The sequence below is a fragment of the Cryptotermes secundus genome, unplaced genomic scaffold (genome assembly GCF_002891405.2).
Source record: "Cryptotermes secundus unplaced genomic scaffold, Csec_1.0 scaffold870, whole genome shotgun sequence".
Taxonomy (NCBI): Eukaryota; Metazoa; Arthropoda; class Insecta; order Blattodea; family Kalotermitidae; genus Cryptotermes; species Cryptotermes secundus.
Window position 1 is genome coordinate 901730 of NW_019743163.1, and position 6219 is coordinate 907948.

The following is a 6219-nucleotide window of genomic DNA, read 5'->3' on the forward strand; positions in this document are numbered from 1 at the left end:
AAAATATGAGATTCGAAGCAAAGGCTTTAAAACATGCGTCCCCTAACTTTTGAATATCGAAATTTCTCGTGCCCCTGTTCCAAGCAAACATATTTCTTCCTGGAAACAGTGATACAGCTATATCATTCGGCATAACCCGAGGCCGAGAGAAGGTCGGTTTTCTTCAGAAACTGCCCCTGGGCACGGTCGCAAAAAACCGAAAATGGAAATTTTCGTGCCCATATCTCGACCACTTGCCTAATTCAAATGTAGTCACTGGCATAGACAGTGTTAAGAAAAAATAAACTCTGTGGATTTTAATCCTGTAGCGAACTATACCGACCGAGCGACCGCCGCTTGTCGGCGAAGTTAGTGTTAACTTTAGCGGATAGAGGGTGTCGCATGGTCAGCGCAATGAATCCCCACAGCCGTTAATCTCGGTTTTCTAGAGCGGAAGGCAATGTTAAGACATGCGTAAATATTGTTTTGTTAACACCATAGTGTACTCCATTTTATAGTTGTCTTCAGTTTCTTATAATACATACATATAATACATATAAACAATGACCTGAGCCCGGGACGTTCGACTACAGGCCTGGTCATCTTCATGTCCTTGATCCTTTATTCCCAGGGAAAGAGCCCCCGGTACCCATTGTATAGGGGGTGGGTGAACCCCAGAGCCTATCTGGACCCTGTGGAGAAGAGAAAAATCATGCACTGCCGGGAATTGAATCCGGTAAGTCCGGCCCGTAGCCCTCTCTCTACCGACTGAGAGATTCGTTGATAAAACTGAAACGCACGTTATTGCCCATTTTTCGTGACTATTTCTTCTCTCACTAGTACGAGGCAGAGTCAACAAGTAGGCCACAGATGGAAGTAAAACAGCTGTAATTGATGTAATTAATTTTCAAAATGTATCACTAGGTAGCAGCACAGTCCAGCTTCGTGACAGTCTAGGTAGCAGACGCGCATGCGCATGTTCCGAGGCTGGTTTTAGTAGTCAAAATGGCGACCTTGATTGAGGGGTGTTCTACCGAAGAGCAGCGTTCTGTTATGCGTTTTTCTTTTTTTGTGGGCGAAAGGACTAAATGCAAAGGATAATCATAACTGCCTACGGTGCGAGGTGTTTGTCGCGTAAAACGATTCATAACTGGGTCGAGAAACGTGGCAAAATTTTCGCTGAAGAAGAGGTCGAGACGGAAATGCGGAAGTGGCTGAGACAACAGTCAAAAGACTTCTATGCTGCGGATTTCGACGCGCTGGTAAAGCGATGGGACATGTGTATCAGTGTTGGTGGATGATATGTCGGGAAATAAATGTTTTTCCTAGGTTCGAATATCACATGTGTTACTTTTTATATCCATTTGTGACCTATTTACTGACTCTCCCGCGTGCTAGCCTGCGTATAAGGCAAAGAGTAAATCAATTTTACTTGAAACAGGAGGTCGTGATCTGAGATAACGTCTGGACCGGTAGCTAGACAAGATCTCCCAGCAAAACAGGCTGCCATGGTACCGCTTTCTGAGTTGGTGTATTATCTGTCGTCTTCAGCGCAGAAACGTCCTGATGCGAAAACTAGGCAAGATCCCAAGATCCATTGCGGCAGGGTGAGGAACGAAGAAGTTATGGGCGATTAGAGTTCATTTCCTACTAACAAAAGAGCATATCACAGCGCTTTCCACACTCTTCCAGTATGAGGCGCCCTTTGTATGAATACGAATGTTTCAGGCTTCGAAATACAAAAACGACTTAATATGTTATTAACAATTTCAGAATACAGAACTATGAGGCTTATTTTGGACTCTATCCATCGTCTGGTATATACACGTATAAGACAAAAAACCACAACGTTTCGGAGACTCCACCTGAGGACGGAGACAGATCCAGTCTCCGAAACGTTGTGGTTTTTTGTCTTATATATACCAGACGATGGATAAAGTCCAAAATAAGCCTTAGAGTTCTGTACAGCATACACCATCGTCTGAATCCTTTCAAGTCAATTTCAAAATATAATTACGAGGGGTAGTCAGTCAGTTTATGTTTGTAATTTAATGTGACATTTTCATATCAATTCATATGCATGATAATTAGACCAATAGAAAAATACTATTTCCTTGGATGTAACGCCATGTAGCCTGATAGAAGTTCAAAGACGTTTCGGAGAAAGGTAATGCTTACCAGGGTCGAAGACTAAAGCCAAGTATATAAATGCCAAATAAGAAATCAGAAAGCGGATCCGGCTTCCTTGGCTTACATTGCCATCATTAAGACGTATTCAGCACATTCCTCCGAAACGTGGGTGAATTTCTACCAGAGTACATGGCATGGCAAGGCAACTCACGATATTTTACTCTTCGTAGTAGCAAGCGCGAGAAAATCCAGCATAGATTATCAGAATTTTCTGAGCCCATCGAAGAAACCGTCGCAGTCTTTGGAGAAGGAGATGTGTCGCGGTTCCTAGTGTGGGAAATTCTGGCCGGTGACAATATTTGATTATTGTCTGGGGGTTGGCTGTCGTCCTTCAGGCTGGGGGATGTTGCAGCTGGGGTACCACTTCATGCTCCAGATGCCCTGATGTCCGGGCCTTGTAACCGACTGTTTGACACCCCCCCCTCCCGTTTGAACCTGTCAATACGGCCCACTGATGCCTGTTAACAAGTGTGATTTACGTCTCAGTGGCACCAACTGGTTAAACGTCGAGTTAGACCGTCCGCTTTGTGCCACTTGCCAAGAAGAGAATGAAATCAGAATTTCATCGGAGAATAATATCAGCCCAATTTATTTCCACACCTCTGGCTAACTATACAGAAGCGACGGAAAGAAGTCCCATGGATTCTGGAGGCTTCCCACTCCCTTCCTTCTGTAGTCTACCCCTACAATGCTCTCAGGCCTATGTCAGCCAACCCAAAGCAAGTTCGCTATGTGCCTCGCATTGCCAATATTCGTGTGAACGGAATGCATGGAGAAGCGGTGTGGGATAGAGAAGTATGTTCAGGGGTACTGCGGAGGTTATCAGTTCGTGGGACATCTTGCCGTGGCCTCAGTATAACCGGCTCAAACTGTTTGCTGTTTCTCAGCTGGATAAAAGATTGACTGCTCAAGGACCAAACCCGTGTTCACAAATTCCCCTCGTTGGACGTCATCTTGAGCCACTTGAATCCATTCTACCCCTTTTATTTTAATGTTATTTTTAAAGTTATGCCCTCATCTTGAAAGTGATATCTTCCCTTAGGTTTCCAACGTTGTAGGAAGTCACAGGAGTCTCTTTTGCAACGTAGAAAGAAATTTCTGTGTTCCTTCTCGTCTTGTCAATTGAATTATCGCTTCTGCCGGCAACAGAAGAGACAGTCCTCGCCTTCTGTTGCTGGTGTAAGACAGACTGACAGAAGCGAACTTTTCCTGGGGCTAGGTGCAGACTACGGTGTTGTCGCGTCAGTTACCAACACCTGTTCGTCCCCTGTGGAGGCGGGTTCGAATACCTCCACCCTAGCCCTGCGAGTCGTAGAAGGCGACGAAAAGGGAGCCCGATGCCTGGGGGTGTAACTGGGTCATTCTGTCACTGGGGGACATAAATACACAGACCTGGAGCTCTAGGTTGGGGGATGGACGTAAAGCTGACGACTTTCCTTTGTGAAGAAAAAAAAATGTTGCAAAATCCAAAGAAGTGAAAATCGGGTCAAATTCGGCAGAATCTCAGAAGGAAGGCTGTGGCCAATGATGATGAAACGATCTGTATCATCTGTTCAGGCTACTGACTGAACACGAAATGATTAGTACAACAAAAGGTCGGCAAATGGCGAAAAAGTCACGCCCCAAAATTCTGTTATATATGGGAGCCATGAAATAAGAAAACGGAAGGCTAATTGGATTGGTCATGTTTTACGCAGAAACTGCCTTCTAAAAGAAGTTATTGAAGGAAAGATAGAGGGGCGGATAGAAGTGACAAGAAGACGTAAGAAGATGCTGGACGACCTTGGGGACAGAAGAGGATACTGTCATTTGAAGGAGAAAGCTCTAGATCGCATTAAGTGGAGGAATTGTTTTGGAAGAGACTGTGGACCTGTCGTCTTGACAGATTACTGATGATGATATGGGAGCACAGTTCACGTTACCCCCTTCACAGCGGCCCGCCTGTTAGCGCGTGTTGAGAGAACGAATTTTGGAAACAATTTTGGTGTCCTCTTCTAGATCTAGGGCGCGGGCAGAACCGCAACTTCCATTTCCTCCCGTTCAGTTTTTCCGACGCATGTGTGCACTGTATTTGAGCCATAAACTTGCAGTGCTGTCGTGAGGACGTTGCGTAGCTCATGATTTCAAGAAACGCAAGACGAGATTTTACTACAGATTATGGGCCTATATTGAAAATGTGTGGGTGATTTGCATGTCTTGACTGCAGCTGCTGCTGCCAAGGTTGCATGACGTAACATCACATACACTGGGATCTGGCCCCAAGGACTTATCGTCACAGAACACCTTGCAGACATGACGCCATGACTGTCGACAATTTGCATTAATCTTCCTCCACGTGTGTTTGCTTTACTGACCGCAGGAAGTGGGGGAGAGTGGATTTACTTACAATAATGAAACGAATGGACGCTTTACTTAACTGAAAGTTGATTCTGAAGACAGAAAGAACGACAGAAATGCCGGGTTGTTAGCCTACAGTAAACAGGGACCACCAGGCTGTTTTGGATGTCAGGAGAATCTTATGATTCATTGCGAGTTCCGTATGGATCGACCAGAAAATTATACCGAATTTAAATACAGTAAATCCCCTCTAATACGGTTACAGTTAATTTGGATGTCGGTTAATCCACATCGAAATATGAAAAATGAAAAAGAGCTGTTCACAGAAGCAGGAAGGCCTAAGAACTGTGAGAGGGATCCTGATTAAGGAACATCAGCAGAGGTCTCTTCAGACAGAACTTGACAGTCTCTTCAGACCTGCATTGTTACGTTCAGAAACAAGTACAACTTCTGAGTCTCCTATCGACGAATAAATTTACTGTCTTTTTATGGTTTTAAATAAGTGTTGTACAGTGATATTCTTTTGTGTTCATCAGAACTCAAAATTGAAGTAGATACTACAGGGGTCTGACGAAGGTGTATAACACATAGAGATACTGGGTTTTCGGATTTTGTCCATCGTCCGGATTCTAAATAACTAAGAAAAAAGACGACGTTTCGGAAACTGGATCTGTTTCCGTCCTCAGGTGAGGGAAAACAGTCATTGAGGCCAGCTCTTTCTACGGGACCTAACAAAGTAGGTGTCTTCCCTCACCTGATGACGGAAACAGATCCAGTTTCCGAAACGTCGTCTTTTTTCTTAGTTATTTAGAATCCGGACGATGGACAAAATCCGAAAACCCAGTATCTCTATGTGTTATACACCTTCGTCAGACCCCTGTAGTATCTACTTCAATTTTGAGTTCTGATGAACACAAAAGAATATCACTGTACAACACTTATTTAAAACCATAAAAAGACAGTAAATTTATTCGTCGATAGGAGACTCAGAAGTTGTACTTGTTTCTGAACGTAACAATGCAGGTCTGAAGAGACTGTCAAGTTCTGTCTGAAGAGACCTCTGCTGATGTTCCTTAATCAGGATCCCTCTCACAGTTCTTAGGCCTTCCTGCTTCTGTGAACAGCTCTTTTTCATTTTTCATATTTCGATGTGGATTAACCGACATCCAAATTAACTGTAACCGTATTAGAGGGGATTTACTGTATTTAAATTCGGTATAATTTTCTGGTCGATCCATACGGAACTCGCAATGAATCATAAGATTCTCCTGACATCCAAAACAGCCTGGTGGTCCCTGTTTACTGTAGGCTAACAACCCGGCATTTCTGTCGTTCTTTCTGTCTTCAGAATCAACTTTCAGTTAAGTAAAGCGTCCATTCGTTTCATTATTGTAAGTAAATCCACTCTCCCCCACTTCCTGCGGTCAGTAAAGCAAACACACGTGGAGGAAGATTAATGCAAATTGTCGACAGTCATGGCGTCATGTCTGCAAGGTGTTCTGTGACGATAAGTCCTTGGGGCCAGATCCCAGTGTATGTGATGTTACGTCATGCAACCTTGGCAGCAGCAGCTGCAGTCAAGACATGCAAATCACCCACACATTTTCAATATAGGCCCATAATCTGTAGTAAAATCTCGTCTTGCGTTTCTTGAAATCATGAGCTACGCAACGTCCTCACGACAGCACTGCAAGTTTATGGCTCAAATACAGT